Genomic DNA, 19,103 nt, shown 5'->3' on the forward strand with positions numbered 1-19,103 from the left:
AAGTCCAGAATAGAAACCTGTGCCTGAAAAAAATCCTCAAAGGATTGTCTTACCTCTACATCTTCCAGGAGAGCCGAATTCAGTTTCCAGGTACCCCTTCCCCTGGGTGGAGTGTCCGAGGCATTCAGAGTCACAGACAGCATACAGTGGTCAGAGAACTCCACCGCCCTCAACTCAGGAGCCGAGAAAGCAGAGTTCTCCTTTAAAAAAAACCTATCTATCCTACTCTGACTATTCCCTCTCTGAAACGTGAATCCCGTGCTGCCAGGGCAGTGCTTAATGTGCACATCTACCAGGCCTGCTTGTCTAACCATATCTCTAAGAAAAACGCTATCATAACCCAGCCTGTCTATGGAGACCCTCCTGTCTTCAGGCCTAATTATGGTGTTAAAGTCACCTCCAAAGACAACCTGCTGGGATGTAAAAAGGAAGGGCTTGATCTTTGTGAAGAGGCATTTCCTGTCCCATTTTGACTGCGGTCCATAGATATTGATGAGGCGCAGGTCCTGCCCCCTAACAGAGACGTCTAAGACCATGCATCTCCCCATTTCTACCTCAATTATCCGCCGGCACGTTACCATATCGGTTTTAAAAAGAACCGCAACTCCGCTGCAAGGCTCAGCCGCAAGAGACCAAAAGGAGGGACCGCATCTCCACTCCCTTTTTGCTAGATGGACATCGGCCAAAGTATTGAGCCAGGTCTCTTGCAAAAATAAAATCTCAGCATCAAACTCACTGAGCAAAAATAAGGCAATATCACGAGCTCTTGCAGATTTCACGCTGGCGACATTAATGGTCGCCACCTTTATCAGAGCGGGCACTGCCATCAGGATGATTGGGGTAGTCGTTTCTTAACCTCCACCACACTCTCATCACCCGAAACAGCTCTCTTTACACTATGTGACTCCCCCTCATCCATAGATGATAAAGTAGATAAATCGGATACTAACTCCTCCCCTGATAAAACCGAAAATGTGTTGCCAAGAGGAACCCCTCCTGGCTCTAACTGTAAGGAAGAAGTGACCGCTTTACTGGTCTTCCTCTTCTTCTTTTTCTTCCTCTTTGTCCTCTCCCACCCCTCATCATCCGAATCCTCCACAACAGAGGGTGAGACATGGGACATGAACACCCCTCCCTCAACCCCATCGACCCCACCACCATCCAGCACCCCTGCACCCTCTTGGCCGCGTTTGCGGTGTCGAGAGACAGGGACTGGAGGTGGAGTAGGCCGAGGGGGAAGATCCACTATACCCGCCCCCCCAGCAGCTTCCGCTAGTCTGGAGGATCTACGCACAGTAGATGTAGGAACAACAGGAGGGACAGACTCAGGGACCACATCACTAGGGGAAACAGAATCTGACACAACAGACACAGACTCAGGGACCACATCACTAGGGGAAACAGAATCTGACACAACAGACACAGGAGGGGCAACAACAATTTCCTCTCTAACTTCAGCTGCTTCATCTTCTTTATCAAGCCTCTGCAGCTCAGTCTCCAATCCTGGCAAGTTATGCAGTGCCTCTGGGCACTGGCTATATGGATGACCCAGCTGCTGGCACAAATTGCACCGAATCTGGGTGCATTCTCTGGCCAAATGGCCTAAATCCTGGCACAGTGAGCACTTCTTGTGGGTGCAGGACGATGCAAAGTGGCCTTTATCACCACATTTATTGCACACCTTAGGCTGACCTTGGTAGAAAATGGTCAGCCTATCCCTACCCAGAAAGGCTGAGCAGGGAAGGTGCTGAACTACATCGCCCAGCACCCCCAATTTTAGCGACACTGTCCAGGCCCCTGTCCATATCCCATGCTCATCAAGGACCTTCCGCAGTGGAGTGAGGACCTCGCCATATCGGCGTAGCCATACTAATAAATCAGCCTCTGGTATGGATTCGTTACGCACCAAAATGGTCACTGATTTTATCAGAGGCTGCCTTGAAATCACTTTTGGCACCAAACCACTCCACTGCTGAAGGCCCTTGCACCTCCTAAATCTCTCCCAGAAGAGATCCAAACTTTCAGGTTTTACAAACGACAAATCAAATTCATAACTCCCCACCGGGCAAATTAAAGCAAAAATATCACAAGCTTTAAACCCCATTTCCAAAATCAACTCAGCCACCCTCCCCCTTACTGGCGGAGTTCCATCCCCCACCCACCTCAACTGTACCACATTCCTCCTCCTATACCCACCAAACCTCCCTGAATTTTGACTAATAACAGAATTCCCACCACCCACCCTGGTGTGACTCCCCAAAGCTGAAGCATAGCTTCCAACATTCCTCCCAGCAGAAAATCCATCAGTTTTTTTTAAATTATCTGACACACACTTAGCAGATAACGATTGCACAGATTCGGGATTGATCTGTGCAATCGAATCTTTCCTCTGCTGAGCAGGAGGAGAAATGTCATTTTTATTTTTCCCAGCATTACTAACCCCTTCACCACCACCCACCACATTCATTGCTTTAACATTGTCATTTTTTATACTTGCTGGGATACTTATTATTGCTGTTGTCTTCACAGCAGAATCCATAGTTGCTGCTGCACTGGTAAAAACTCCAGCTGTCATCTTCTCTTCCACTAGGACAGAGTTTTCAGCTGTGGAAATAGCATTCTGTTTTAACACAGCAGCAGGTAAAGCATTGCAGGATATTTCCATTGCTACTTCCATTCCACTTCCAGAACTATGTTGATCCCCTCCCCCATCAGCAATCAGCACTGGAAGACTGGGAGGCTCAGGTGAACATGAAGCAGGCTCTTTGGAGCTGGCAGCCATTTTGCTTGCCGTGGGACTACTGGTCTCAGCCAGACCAGCAAAATCCATGCCTGGGGTGTTTAATGCAGGTCCATCCACATTCGTCTGATGGTCCGGGGCTTGCATGTCTGTCGGTTTCTCCACAGCGGTAACTCCAATAGGTAGCTGTATGCAGAGCTCTTTCTCACCTGGGACACCATCCACTACAGCAGATGGGGCAGACATGTTGGATGGCAGCATGGTGTACTGGGATTTCTCCACCATTACTGGCTTTGCTGACTTGAATCTCCTCTGCCCATCCTCAGGGATTTCTGATGGATCATCAGAAAATACAAACCTGTCTGCTTTCAGGGGTGACTCCATCTGCTGGATGAATGTCAGGGATCCATGTCCACTCTCAACCCCCTGGCTGGTTGCCGCTGGCGATTCCCAGTTCTGGCATGGGGGGAGAGGTGCAGAGGCAGATGGAGCCTGGTCATCCATTAACTGAGGCTGCTGATCCACAGAACTTGCTGATGCTTGGCTGGTAAATCGCCTCTCATTGTCAAATTTTTCTTTAAATGCTCCACTTCTGTCTTTCAGCCTTTCCAATAATAAAGTTTGTTCCTTTACCTTTTCTTCCAATTCCTGTAACTCAGGCTTCATGGCTGTGCGATTTTTACTCCAGGCCTGGAAATACTTGGTTTTGAAGGATTTGTGTTCAGCCTTCAAAACTTTAAGTTTTTCTTCCGCTCTCCCAATCGCCCTAAAACGATTGATAATCTTCTGGCTGAAGACATCCGCATTCTCACCAGGGCCTGGACCCACAGACAGGTCCTCCACCTCCTCCTCACTAGGCCCCGTGTCATCAGGGGGATCCCTCCCAGGGCCTACCCCAGGATCAGGCATTGTTCCTGGGCCAAGCTAGCAAGCAAGGCCCAGGCTTGAAAAGGGCTGGTTCTCACAGAGAGCTCTTTGGGTGTGTCCTCCTCCTTCTTCCCACTGACCACCAATGTAAGGAACATTCTTCTCACTGACCACCAATGTAAGGAGCATTCTTCCCACTGACCACCAATGTAAGGAGACATTCTTCTCACTGACCTCCAATGTAAGGAGACATTCTTCTCACTGACCACCAATGTTAGGAACATTCTTCTCACTGACCTCCAATGTAAGGAGACATTCTTCTCACTGACCACCAATGTAAGGGACATTCTTCTCACTGACCACCAATGTAAGGAGACATTCTTCTCACTGACCACCAATGTTAGGAACGTTCTTCTCACTGACCACCAATGTAAGGAGACATTCTTCTCACTGACCACCAATGTAAGGGACATTCTTCTCACTGACCACCAATGTAAGGAGACATTCTTCTCACTGACCACCAATGTTAGGAACGTTCTTCCCACTGACCTCCAATGTAAGGAGACATTCTTCTCACTGACCACCAATGTTAGGAACGTTCTTCCCACTGACCACCAATGTAAGGAGACATTCTTCCCACTGATCACCAATGTAAGGAGACATTCTTCTCACTGACCACCAATGTAAGGAGACATTCTTCCCACTGATCACCAATGTAAGGAGACATTCTTCCCACTGATCACCAATGTAAGGAGACATTCTTCCCACTGATCACCAATGTAAGGAACATTCTTCTCACTGACCACCAATGTAAGGAGCATTCTTCCCGCCAAAGTGTACAGATGTCAATATGGGAAAAGCACTCAGTGTACAGATATAAGTGTTATATATGTTATATATAGGGAATAGCACTCACTAAGTGCTATTCCCTATGTATAACACTGATCTCTGTAAATTGAGTGCTAGTACCTATAACACTGACATCTGTACTACAATGAGTACTATTCCTTATATAACATTGATATGTGTACACTGAGTGGCACTCAGTATACCGATATCAGTGTGCACTCAGTGTACTAGGGAATATTAGCACCTGGTAGATGTGCACTGGGGAAGAAGAAACACTCATTCAGCCTGGCTGGTAATTATAGACACAAACTAAACTGCTGTAATTACAGTAAACTGTGTGAGCAGGGCAGGCATCAGAAATTGAGGCCCCTTAAACAGCTTTAGGCCTGGCCCCCCCCCCCCCCCCGGGCCTGACCACCACATTCCCCAGGGCCCGCCAACTGGCCATTCCCTCAAATCTGCCCACTTGTCAGAGGTGTACACAACATTTGTAGTTTGGGGGGCGATAAAACGCCATATCTGATCCCTATTTCCCCCCCCCCCCCGCGCAGCAGGAATTATACACACAGTCACACAGGTGTAGCACCTGCCAAGTGTGACCCATTCAAGTGAATGGGGCCACTCTGCAAATGCCCTGCAACTGTGTGCAATGCATGCCCATGTGGAATCCCAGGGGTTAAAGCAGGTGGTAAAGAGGTGATAAAACACCTCCTTTACCCCCTTGGTCGCTGTGCTGCACAAGGTTGCAGAGCGCTTGCTCCTCACTTGAATGGGTCACACTTGGCAGGTGTGACAGGGTGAATAATTCCTGATGAGGTATGTGTACACCCCTGGACACTGCAGTTAAAGGGGGTGTGGTTGGGTGGTGGTAAAAACAGGGCTCAACTATGGCATTTTTACCACCCCCCCCCCCCCCCCGATGTATCTACAGTATATACACAGACAGGAGAGAGAGAGAGAGACCCAGTATCAGGATCCTACTCTCCACTGAGCAGTCACCCCTGTGTCTCTGTGTGATGTAGTAGAACGCTGGAGCCAACAACCAAAGCGGAAGTGACATTAATCCAGGGGCACAGAGCAGGGTGTGGGTATGGTTACACATTGTGGAGCATGCATGCTCCATCCTCAGGCCATAAGACGCTACAGAGCAAGACGCTTTATTTACATACAGAGGAAAATCAAGTGTGGCTGAACCAATAGATGCTTTAACATTTAAGCCCCAGTTCACACTTATGCAATGCGGGAAGGCTGCGAATTTGCAGCCTGTTCCCGCATCGCAAACGCACCCCTGGCAGTTCACACTGCCATATGCGATACGCTGGGGGTGTCAATGTAATCTTAACGACACCCCCAGTTTGATCGCATATTGCAGTGCGATCTGACAGTTCGCACAGGATCGGATCGCACAAGTGTGAACCACTGTGCGATCCGATCCTGATGCGGCTGCAAAAAAGGGTCATGTGCGTGTTTGCTGCGGGTGCAGTGCGAGTTTAGCCATACAAAGTGTATGGCTAAACTCGCACCGCACAGCCGATAGCATGTAATGAAGGAGCAGTGCGCTCCGACATTACATGCGATCGCTGCAGCCGCACTAGTGTGAACCAGCACTAAAGGGACAGTACATTGAACATAACTGCAATATGACAAACAATGCTAATGTCATATTGCAGTTTAGCAGTTGTTTTCAATGCGCGGCCCTTTTAAATGTCATAGTGTCTATTGGTTCAGCTGCACTGTTGGTTTTCCCTTGTGTGTGTATATAAAACTGTGTGCTCTGTAGTGTGTTTGTGTTAACAATAGTAAGTGGGGTCATGATACACCACAATCCCCCTACCCCCCACTAGCAGAAGTTCTATCTCCTCCCAAAGCACCCCCCAATCACTACACCATGTGTGCTACTTTCCTCCCCCCCCCCCCCCCCCCAACTATATCTATAAACTATACACAGGGGGGAGAGAAAGAGAGAGAGGGTGGAGGAGAGAGAGAGAGAGAGAGAGAGAGAGAGAGAGAGAGAGAGAGAGAGAGAGAGAGAGAGAGAGAGAGAGAGAGAGAGGGGAGATGAGGGGGGAGATAGGGGGGGGGGAGGGGGGAGAGAGGTTTGTTCACTAGTTGTCAAGTTACAGCATCCTGAAGAGCTTTTCAAAGGTCCAGTGTACATGTGGACTGACAGAAATAGAAAAGTGTAAGAATAAATAACCCTTCCTCACTTTAGAGATTCCCTATCACTTCATGTCCTGTCCTGTCCACGATGTTGGCTACATGCAAAGGTGCTGAGTTTCCATACAATATTGCAGTCACCATGCAGGTCACCCTGGATGCTTGGAGAAAACAGCAATCTATGTAATCATAAACATTCCTCCACCATTATATACTAATACCAGTCCAGAACGGATGAGAGAGATAGCTCACCTAAAGCTGCATTTTCTCTCTGCTCTGAGGTCTTCTTGTGCTGTCGGGAGGAAGTGGGTGGAGCCAGACAATCAATAGGCACCGAGGAGGACAAGGCAGATCCTCCACTGCTCTGCATTCTGAGTCCTCTCTTCGCCTTGCTTTCATCCTTGGGACTCACTGGTTGCTAGATGCCAAGCGTCTGGCAATCATAGCAACCAGTCTACTGCACACCAAAGCGGAAGGCGGAGGAGAGGAATAGGTCTCCAGGGTGGCTGTCCAGCAGGTACATTAAACTTAACTGCTGTCTGTGCATGGCATGGGCTGTCTGACAAAGGGGGCGTGTCCGCATATCAGTTCCGCCCATCCCGACATCAGAGCTACATTTTGACAGCTCTGCTCTCTCTCTCCTTGCAGCTGCCTGGCTTCCCACCAATCACTGGCGCTGTGCACAGTGCAGGTGCAAGACAGAATGAGAATCCATGACTGTTGCTGTGCACATAAATTGGGGGGGCACATGGGGGGGCACAGACTAATTTTGGTGGGGCCATGGCCCCCTCTGGCCCCCCCCTAGTGACGCCACTGATGGCCCATACTGGAAGGATTTCGTTACCACTCCTGCTAAATCCTTCCAGTGGGCCATTACATGACTATGAGCTTTCTGGACTGTTATCAGTTAGCATTGTTCCCTGTTTTCCCCATGAACTACAAAACACCTCCCCCTGTTATGAAGAAGAGAAGGAGGCCTTACCGCCACTCACAGATTTTAATCAAACAATTTTCTTTTGTAAATGAGGTTCTGTTAATTGGATGCATTTAAAATCTATGTGATTTTACCTTTTACATTCTCTTCAAATGCCTCCAAAAAGTAAAAGAGGAAGTCTGATTTAGGAGGAGTTCTACTTTTTGTTTTGGGTAACAAACTCCTTCTAAATCAGACTTCCTCTTTTACTTTTTGGAGGCATTTAAAGAGAATGTAAAAAGTAAAATCACATAGATTATAAATGCATCCAATCAACAGGACCTCATTTACAAAATAAAATTGATTAAAATCTGTGAGTGGAGGTAAGGCCTCCTTCTCTTCTTCATAACAGGGGGAGGTGTTTTGTAGTTCATGGGGATAACAGAGAACAGTGCTAACAAGTAACAGTCCAGAAAGCTCATAAAGTTATCAGCTCACAAGATTCCTGGCTGCAAGAACAGTTTTTATTTTTGCCCAACAAAATAAAATGCTTTTAATTGTATTTTTAGGCCCCGTTCACACTGGGGCGACCCTACTTCCCGGGGCGACCTCACAGGTCGCACCGCGACCTCGGAGCGGCCGGCACGGACTTCATAACATTGAAGTCTATGCAGGTCGCTCCGGGTCACCCCAAATAAGCTCCGGACCCTTTTTCTAAGTCGGAGCGACTTGTGTCGCTCCTATTAGAACGGGTCCACAGCTTCTCTATGGAAGGCGACCTACGGCGACCTGTCAGGCGACCAGGTCGCCTGACAGGTCGCCCCAGTGTTAACGGGGGCTTAGAGGAGCAAATAAGAGAAATGTATTGTTAGTCTTTAAATACACTTTAACCGCTTCAGCCCCGGAAGGATTTCCCACCTTAATGACCAGGCCCTATTTTGCGATTCGGCACTGCATTAATTTAACAGATAATTGCGCGGTCGTGCGACGATGTACCGAAATAAAATTTACGTCCTTTTTTTTCCACAAATAGAGCTTTCTTTTGGTGGTATTTCATCACCTGTGCGATTTTTATTTTTTGCGTTATAAATAAAAAAAGAGTGACAATTTTGAAAAAAAAAATATATATATATTTCTCACTTTCTGCTATATGACATTCCCAAAAAAAATAAAAAATCTAATTTTTTTTTTAACATTTTAGGCCAATTTGGTTTCTGCTACATACCTTGATTACTGAAGGCCCCTTTCACACTTGTGTGACCTCAAAGTCACGCAATTTTTTACCGCGTTTTTTGCCGCAAAGCAATGCCTATTACATTTTTCTGTTTGCGCCCCCCCCCCCCCCCAAAAAAAAATTTGAGCACCAGCCGCCACCGCTCAAGGCATTAATTAACATCAATATTTTCTCATATTCACTATTTGGGGAATTATGTTCTCATATTTATCATTTGGGGAATTATGGCCATATTGACAATCATACAAGTTATACATGCTGTATTTTTCTTATATTGGATATATGCATTGCATGCTGTAATTCTTCCTTTATTCATTTATGTGTCATAAATGACTTTTTTGTATGACATCTATAGCTGGCTTTGTCTCATTCCTTTATGTAAAAGCAGCCTCCAGCCTTTGCTCGGATGGATCATACATGGATCGTACATTATGCATTTATTGATCAAATACATTGCTGTAGTAGTTAGCTGTTTGATCGGTTTTTGTTTACTATTTTTCTTTTGCCAGCAACTCCCACTGTTGGGACTTGTGTCCCCTTGTTTTGGCCCTGTTCTGGGTGACCCGGCACGGTAAGGGCTCACTTCTGTCAGCCTGACTCTGAGCTGCATGTTCCATCGCTGGGATCCAGTCTTGGTGACCTGGTGCATGCTCAGTACCTCCCAGGTTTCTCCATGTCGGTGGAGATTGGGGGCTGGTCGCTGTTCCATCACATCACTTCCTGTGATGCTCCATGGTGTGGGGGCGGTGTTCCATGAAAAAACCCTACCCGTGAAAATTCCCTACCCTCGTCACTTCTGGTGCACCTATGTCATGGAACAGCTGAGCAGCTTAGCACTGCACTGTACATGCTCACAGCTCCGGAGGGTAGGGAATTTTCACGGGGTAGGGTTTTTTAACGTTACACCGCATCAGCTGTTGCCACGGGTACATTAAATCCTCTCCGCTCCTACCCCTGTGACTTCCCCGATCTCGGCTACTAAATGTAAAAGCGGCGGCGGGTCTATGAAAATATAAATCACGGAGCCGAGATCTCCGTGATTTATATTTTCATACACCCGTCGCTTTTACATTTAGTAGCCGAGATCAGGGAAGTCAGAGGGGTTGGAGCGGAGATGATTTAACGTTGCAGCGGAGATGATTTAATGTACCCGCAGCAACAGCTACGTTACAAAACACTACCCCGTGAAAATTCTCTACCCTCCGGAGCTGTGAGCATGCGCAGTGGTAAGCTGCTCAGCTGTTCCATGACGTATGTGCACAGGAAGGGACGAGGGTAGGGAATTTTCACGAGGTAGGGTTTTTAACGTTACAGCGGCACCGAGCTTCCGCTCTCCAGGAAGCCCTCTATGGGAGACGGCTCATTAGGACTGTCAGCAGAGATTGCTCTTGTGATCTCCAGCTGACTCTTCTCAGCACTGATTGTAGCAGGTATGTAAACCAGTCTAGCGGCAGACTTGCAGTGCTGCCTGCTGTGAGCTCCGTGTTCAATCTTTGATCTTCCAAAATATCAAGGTATGATTTTTACTCTTACTTCTTTAGAGGATCACTCTCCTTTTTTTTTACCTGTTGAATATTGCTACAATACTGGTCCCTTTACCATAGCTGCACTGATTTTTCAGTGCCTTCTATATAAAGCCATCTACGCTTATATTTACTCTGATTTTCTACCAGCAAACCATCCCCCATTATGTCTATGGGTACACCCTAGCAAAGACATATATATATATATATATATATATATATATATATATATACCCCCTTTTTTCCTTTTACTATCAACATCATTATATTCTATTAACGTCACTGGCTATATATAGCTCATTATTTTGTGGATTTTCTTTGATGCCAGGGCTCCTGACTTTTTTGGACTTAAAGTGGAGTTCCACCCTATTTTTATACTTACCTCCATCTTCTCGCTCCGGGTCACCTGAAAAAGAAATGGATAATCGCATATTTTTTTTTTTTTTACTTACCTCGTAGCGAAGAAAAAATACTTACCTTACTTCCTTCTTCCTCCTTCCTCGGCCGCGGCCCGTCGTCACTTCCTGGCTCTGCAATGATTCCTGGGAGCTGAACGTCATAGCTTCCAGGAATCATTGCGCCTGCACCGGCCCCGACGTCAGTTCCGGGTCGCGCGCGTCATCCCCTTCTAAACCGCTTCTGGGCATGCCCAGAAGCTGTAGAGGGATGACGCGCGCGACCCGGAAGTGACGTCGGGGCCGGCGCAGAGCATCGTGGGACCAAAGAAGGCGGAAGAAGACGCCGAAGAGGATCTCGCTGGCTTCAAGCTGCCCACATCTGAGATGGCAGCGCTGGACAAGACGTTTGCAAGGTAAGTATTTGTCCTAACAGGTAAGTGCAACCCGGGACAGATCAGAGGCTAGCCATTGTGGAATGCACTAGCCCTGACTGTCCCGGGGGTATTAAAAAAAAAAAAAAAAATCCAGGGTGGAACTCCGCTTTAAGTCATCCACGAGGTCCATCCCTTGGAGCATAGCCCCTTGTGGTAAAATTGCTGGTGAAATACTAATCCTTGACATTTGAACCATGGTGATTGCCTTTTGTTTCACTTGACCCTCCCTTCTAGATTGTAAGCTCTAACGAGCAGGGCCCTCTGATTCCTCCTGTATTAAATTGTACTGTAAAACTGTATTGTCTTCCCACACATTGTAAAGCGCAGCGCAAACTGTTGGTGCTATATAAATTCTGTATAATAATAATAATGATAATGGTGATCCATTGGACAGACGACTGCTTGTTTTTAAAGTTCGCAAACAGTGTAAATCATACATTAAAGAGGTTGTAAACTCGTTTGAGTTTTTTTTTTTTTTTTTTACACCCTGCAAAAGAAAGACCTAATGAGCTAGTATGCATCGCATATTAGCTCATTATGCAATACTTACCTCAGAACGAGCCCCCGCCGTGCCGCTCACTCACCTCTATGACGGGCGACATGTCTAGTCGCCCGTCTTCCGGGATCGCGGCATCCGGCCATCTGATTGGCTGGAGCCGCGGTGACGTCACTCCCGCGCACACGTGCTAGAGCCGACAGTCATGGCACAGGGCTCTGAAGGAACGGCACGATCGGCCGTTCCTTCAGAGCGCATGCGCCAGTGACGTCACTGGCGACATGTAAGGTAAATATCTCCTAAACGGTACATGTTTAGGAGATATTTACAGTACCTATAGGTAAGCCTTATCATAGGCTTACCTATAGGTACAAGTTGTAGAGGAGGGTTTACTTCCTCTTTAACACTATGCATGTAAGTGTTTTTTTTTTTTCCTCTATTGATGTTCTAATCATATGCATGTACATTTACATATATGAAAATGTTATTGTAATGTGGCAACAACATATGTACTAATCTTGCTTTGTATGATTTAATCTTAGAGCAACAATTGTAGCCATCAGTGTTACCCCTGAAGAAGAAGCGCAATCGCTTCGAAATGCATTGGGTAAATTACACTTTTTTGAATTAAAAAAATAAGAAAACCGTAAACTTAGCCCAATTTTTTTCTATAATATGAAATATAATGTAACGCCAAGTAAATAGATACCCAACATGTCATGCTTCAAATTTGTGCACGCTCGTGGAATGGCGACAAACATTGGTATCCCATAGGCGACACTTTAATTCTAAACCGGTAATCTGTAGACATTTTTACAGAGGAGGTCTATGGCTCAAATTATTTCTCTTGCTCTAACGATTGCAGCGATACCTCACACGTGTGGTTTGAACACCGTTTACATATGTGGGCGACACTTACGTATGCGTTCGCTTCTGCGCGCAAGCTAACGGGGATGGGACGCTTTAATTTTTTTTTCCCTATTTATTTTTACAGGTTTTTTTTTAATGTTCTGATCACTTTTATTCCTATTACAAGGAATGTAAACATCTCTTGTAATAGAAATAAGCATGACATGACCTCTTTAATGTGAGATCTGGGGTAAAAAAAAGACCTCAGATCTCATATCTATACTAGAAAATAAAAAAAAATAAAAGTCATTTTTTTTCATGATGGAAAAAAAAAATGGGCTCTTTATATTCGTTGCTAGGAAGTGAGGTATGAAGTCACTCCGGTCCTCCAAGGCCATAGAGTGGAGTGGGGGCCATCTTGCCCTCACTCGACTTCCTGCCTATGTTAAAGTGAGCCGTCCGCCGTTTAAAAAAAAATCCTGGGGTTATGGCAGCTATCCTTAAAGGCGCCAGATTATATGGCGCCATATAATCTGGTATGGTACACTAGGCTGACCACCTTCCTCATACAGCAGGAGGAGAGGAGAGACAGCCGTCCCGTCCCCCCCCCCAACCCCCCCAGCTTTTATGAGCAATCCCAGGATGCACTGCAAGAGTGCCTGCCCTTTGGGACTCGCACAAAAGCCAATGTGTCACTGGCTGGATTTCCTCCACTGTCCAACAAGCTCCCTCATTGGATACAATGGGACACTCCCTCCAACCCAGTGAATCACACCTGGAAACGTGTAACAGGCAACCTAACAGATCAGGCTCCCCTGATAAGTAGAAGGAGCAATAGATGCTTTTACCTAGCACCTTCCTAGGAGGGTGCTACGCTTTTTAAACTTTGACCATTTTTCTGGGGCAAAAATAGATGACAAATCCACTTGAACTGCAGGTAAGTAGAAATTTTCCTATGGGGACTTCTGTTTCAGTGATAACTGTCTAAAAGTATATTTTTCCTGACTTTTAGGAGAGCTAATTTTCATTTCCTGCTGTGTCTCCGAAACAGGAAGTGAGAGGAAATCTCTGTCAGAAGGTCAAACCAGTAAAGATGACGGTGCTTCCATGCTCTACTATTTTTGGCACCAAATGGACTTTTTAGACTGGATAGCTGCACAAGGCCAGTGTTTACTTATCTTCAGCACGATCTGTAACCTGTGTCTGGTATTTCATGACTGACTTCCTGATTTCAGCTTGGCTTGTTCTGACTTTCTCTTGCTATCCCCTTGTACTGAACTCAATCTACTTATCTATGCTTCTGCCTGCTCCTTTTGCTCTAGATCTGCTTGTCTGTTACCCTTTGGAACCTGTCTGACCTTGTACCTGCTACTGATTCTGTACCTAATCAGCCTGCCTGTTGCTGACCTGACCGGCTTGACCTCCAAGCAGACCCGAGCTCCTAAGTCTTCTCTACTTAGCCTGACTGCAGCTCCATTTGTCTCCTACTCCAGTGAACAATTCTCTGGGCTCACAATCAGGGAACCTGGTCTGAAGGTGTGAGAGAGACCATTACATGAGGCTCCCGTGCCAGGTACGTGACACTCCCCATTGGGGAGATAGACAGCAATAAATGCCTGGTAGAAGTTCTAAATATTCCCTAAGCTACCTGAAAGTAAAAAAAAAAAAAAAAATTATCTGCAGTTTCACTTTAAGGACTATCTAAACTTTCAATTGAAATGATCTAAATACATTCAGTCTATCAAAGCAAACAGTGTGTAAAGTCTTACAACCACAACCTGAGTAGAAAAGCCTGCGCCTTGCTAAATGCTGTAGAGAAGGACCCTTGCTCTCTACAAGTCAGCACTAGAACTCTCCAGTTAGCAGGTAGCTTGAGCTTTGTTGATTGCAGAGCTAAACATCGGAAGAGAGACCACTGCTTCCACACAGAGCAAGGGTCCTTTTTTGCAGCATGTTGGCAAGGAAAAGGCTTTTCTTCTCAGGCTGTGGATGTTTCGCTAACCACTTCTGGACCGGAAGGATTTGCCCCCTTAATGACCAGACCATTTTTTGCAATTCGGCACTGCGTTACCTTAACAAACAACTGTGCGGTCGTGCGACGCTGTACCCAAATAAAATTGATGTCCTTTTTTTCCCACAAATCGAGCTTTCTTTTGGTGGTATTTGATCACCTGTGTGATTTTTTTTTTTTTTTTTTTTTTTTTTCCATTTTTTTACGGTATAAACAAAAAAAAAACGACAATTCTGAAAAAATATATAGCAGAAAGTGGAAAAAAAAATTATATATATATATATATATATATATATATATATATATATATATATATATATAACATTCCCAAAAAAAAATTAAACCAAATTTTTTTTTTTAACATTTTAGGCAAATTTTGTTTTTTGCTACATATTTTTGGTAAAAAAAATTCGCAATAAGCGTATTTTGATCGGTTTGCACAAAAGTTATCGCGTCTACTAACTACGGGAAAGATTTATGTCATTTTTATTGGTTTTTTTTTTTTTTTTTTACTAGTAATGGTGGTGATCTGCGTTTTTTAGCGGGACTGCGACATTGCGGCAGACAGATCGAACCCCTATCTGACATTTTTGACACTCTTGGCATTGCTACAATAATCAGTGCTAAAAATATTCACTGTTAATGTAATAAGGACACTGGCAGGGAAGAGGTTAACATTGTGGGTGATTAAGGGGTTAAATGTGAGCTTTGGGAAGTGATTCTAACTGTATGGGGGCGGGGCTTGTGAAATGACCATAGAGACATGTGGTCTTATATAGAAGGATCACAGGCGCTCTGTGATCATTCCAGAGAGAAGAACGGTCAGCTGTGTTACCAACAGCCGACCGTCCTTCTCTCTCAGCGGGGAACGATCGCGGGCGTCGGGCAGCAATAGGAGCTGCCTGCATGGTGCATCCGAGTCCCCGCTGCCGAGTGGGGGCGGAAGAAAGCCGCGGCCTCCGTGCGCTCGCCCCCTAGCTGCAGGCGCGGGACCGACGTACGGCGGTTCGCGCGGGAGGCGGTCCTTAAGTGGTTCAAGAAAACAGACTATAGGACAGCTTCTATTTTGATGAACTTGGAATTACGTTCTAGCAGAATTTTTTTTTTTTTTCTGCCTGGAGTCCAGCTTTAGGATATTCACCCAAGTGACATTTAACAGAAATTGCCTGGCATGCCACACATTCAAGGAATGATGCCAAATATAAGGTGATTGTTGCAGGAATATCCACTAATTTGACTTTTTACACTGAGGATGTTGACCAACGACTTCTGGGTGAATGTTGGGCAAAGTTCCTACCAAATCCTTGATAAAAAAGACCCCTAAATAGTTATTATTATAACACAACAAATATTGATCCATGTCAATATGGCGTACATTACCTTGTGTAAATCCCAGAGTTTTCTTTTATATGACTGTAGGTGTGCCAAAAATTAAAGCAAATACAACAGAATAATCCCATAAAAAGAGAGAGAGCTCTTAAAGTGGTACAAAACATACACTGTTCTGTTTACATTTTCCCTTCTATTTCGGCACTAATTATTTTAATAATAAAAAAAAAGTACCTTTTTCTTAAATCGATATACAGCTGTCACATGACCCAGCTCTTTCCCAGCCTGTCTGCAGGGAAACATAAGCAGGAAGAACTTCTAGTCCTCTGCTGCAGGCATGGGTGTCCACAGAACATTTTCAGCGAAGGGGGGTCAAAATTTTAAGGTCACCCATGCTCTACCCCTTTTCAAGAATGTCATGAAGGGGAGGGGCTTAGTCATTATACTTAGTTTGAGCATTTATTTTTAAAGAGCAAACAGCAGCATTTATTTTTAAAGCATTTGTTAACCTAAAGAAAAAATAAATAAATAGATCCTGTTCCCTTAAAGCATGTTATACAGCACCGTGCTTTTGCTGTGTAATTTGGCCCCTTCTATCGCCTAAAATACCTGGCTGATCCTGCCTGGCTATGTCCTCCCCTCTGTACACTGACCCCGGTATACAATGGCTGCTGAGCCCTGACTCTGTGGTCAGTTTACGTGTCTCTGTCATCTGCAGCCCTCCTGTCCTCTCTCACTCCCTCCCTCCCTGCTCCTGTGTCAGTGCCCCCACCCCTCCCCTCCCCTCCTGCTGTAGTTTTATTTAAAGTTTCATATCCTGTCTACAGTCTGTTTAATATTTCTGTGTGCCCCTATTTCTGTGTTTTATAAAAATAATCCATTCTTTACAAGTTTTCAGAGCGCCGCTCACGTGACCCGCCGCCTCTCTCCTCCTCTCCCCCTCCCCTACTCTTCCTCCCCTCCCGACTGACATCAGTGAGGAATCCTTGGCCTCGCCCACTGCAGACAGCTGTCAGATGGGGAGAGGAGAGAGCTGACGGGCCACGTGAGCGGTGCTCGGCCCTCTGAAAACTGGCTTATTTTTTTAAAACCCATACACAGACACACAGGCACACAGGATTATTAAACAGACCAGACAGGATGGTATAAAGTGGATTTACAACCACTTGAACGGGAACGTTGAGATTCCAGGGGGGAGCATGACATTTTCCAAAATGTCTTTGTATGCTGACGCCTAAGAGTTTCCTTCACTGGAACTAAGAGGCCAAGCCCAACCCCTGAAAAGCAACCACACACCATAATACCCCTCCACCAAATGATTTGGACCAGTACACAAAGCAAGGTCCATAAAGACATAGATAAGCTTGTTTGGGGTGGAGGAACTTGACTGGCCTGCACAGAGTCCTGACCTCAACCTGATAGAACACCTTTGGGATGAATTAGAGCGGAGACTGTGAGCCAGGCCTTCTTATCCAACATCAGTGCCTGACCTAAAAAATGCGCTTCTGGAAGAATGGTCAAACATTCCCATAGACACACTCCTAAACCTTGTGGACAGCCTTCCCAGAAGAGTTGAAGCTGTTATAGCTGAAAATGGTGGGCCAACTCAATATTGAACCCTACGGACTATGACTGGGATGCCATTAAAGCTCATGTGTGTGTAAAGGCAGGCGTCCCAATACTTTTAGCAATATAGTGTATATACTGTATATGTTTCATATACTTCACAACATAATTCCAAAACAATTTAAATATTATGGAGCGCATTTAGTCAGGAGAATATAAGCACATTTGTCTGGATAAGCCAGCAACAATAAATGCAATTTCTGGCATCTATCAAAGAGGACAAATACAGGTGTATGGAAATGAAGATTTTTGGCTGATTCTTTATTTACACTGTGGCCAATGATTGGCAGCTAATAAAAGATTAAAGTAGTAAAAAAATCAACATTTGTACCGATCATGAGCAGAGAGTGAGAGCTGCCTATGACAGCTCAGTCACTGTGCTGGGGGCGAGTGATAAGCGCGCTCTCAGCACAGAAAGCTCTGCTGCCTTTGTATGCGTACAGTTTGTGCTGTGTGATGACATTTAAAGCGTAACTCCACTTTTGTTGAGAAAAAAACATTCCCCTCTGGGTGATTTCTGTACATTACAAGGATTTTAACAACCTTTGTTGCAGATTCCAATCTTTTGTTATTCTGAAGAAATCATTGTTTGTTCCTCTGTGCCGGTGGGTCTAATGGGAGTGGTTTCATAATTATCAATCAGCCGTGGCAGCTGCAGAGCTCTAATGAGGAAATCTGCTGGGCCTGCATCCCTTTAGACGTGTTCCTATTGGGAGTATCTCACCAAAAATGAAATTTATGTTGCAGGAGATGCCAGAAATCTGACTTGTATCTTAGTGCAGACTTCTGGGAAAATTGGTGAGTCAATCACACAAGCAGGAAATGATGTTTCTGGGGTGTGGTCAGTATACATCCTGTTTACAGAACAGCTCCAGGTGGCCATATTGTATTGCATTTTCAGAAAATTACAGCAGCTGCAGATTGACAAGGAAAGGTCATTTTAATAACATTCAATTACAAAATGATTTGTGTCGCAATTGTATACCCTATATTGTTTTTCTTTATTTGCTTTTTTTTTCCCCACGAAGTGGAGTTACCCTTTAAGCCCAACCTCTTTGATGCCACACATTCCATAGTCAGAGGCTAATAATTAATAAAAACATACACATTTTTACAGAGACCTAGATTTCCCATTGCAGAAATGGATTAATAACATGAAAAATGTTGATGACATAAGATATTGGATGTATTCTTGTATCACTTTGTATTGTGGGTGATCTGTGGTCTGAGCAGTGTGTCCGTATGTTGGGAGGAATCTATCAGATCTTCAGGCCTCTCTTCTGACAAATCCAGTTGTGTTTGGATTGACAGGGATCCTTATTATATCCAGAATCTGCTTCCCACCATACACAGTCTCCTGAAGATTCATCTGATATCAGAAATCTGGGTAATAAATAACAATGAGTAGTAATGAGGATCTATTTTTTTCTTGATGACCAACATTCATATTCTCAGTGTAGATGAAGAGTCACTTACAGGCTGGTATTATAGAGCTGACCGTCCATCCATCTCCATCCATCTTCATCTCTGTACAGACCAATCCAGAACCTTCTATCTATTTGTTGGTTGATGGCTCTGCTTATAAACTCCTGGGAGAACAGAACATCATCTGTCACAATCCATCCACAGACATTGGACACACACATTGGATAGAAGTCTGAAGATCTGTCTATTCCA

The 19,103-nt window shown here is 45.1% G+C and overlaps 1 protein-coding gene and 1 long non-coding RNA gene across 2 annotated transcripts in view; both read right to left on the reverse strand.

The window, feature by feature from the left end:
• LOC309563128 (killer cell lectin-like receptor subfamily G member 1) overlaps positions 1-19,103 on the reverse strand; it is a 1,237,212-nt gene that overhangs the window by 897,222 nt on the left and 320,887 nt on the right. The gene's annotated exons all lie outside the window — the stretch shown is intronic.
• LOC309563131 overlaps positions 18,680-19,103 on the reverse strand; it is a 64,196-nt gene continuing 63,772 nt past the window's right edge. The window contains exons 2-3 of the long non-coding RNA XR_014225710.1: positions 18,903-19,015; positions 18,680-18,809 (exon numbers count right to left, since the gene is read on the reverse strand). This is a non-coding gene — a long non-coding RNA (uncharacterized lncRNA). The remainder of the gene's footprint in view (positions 18,810-18,902; positions 19,016-19,103) is intronic.

The sequence above is a fragment of the Pelophylax lessonae genome (genome assembly GCF_965119305.1).
Source record: "Pelophylax lessonae genome assembly, chromosome: 9".
NCBI classification, from domain to species: domain Eukaryota; kingdom Metazoa; phylum Chordata; class Amphibia; order Anura; family Ranidae; genus Pelophylax; species Pelophylax lessonae.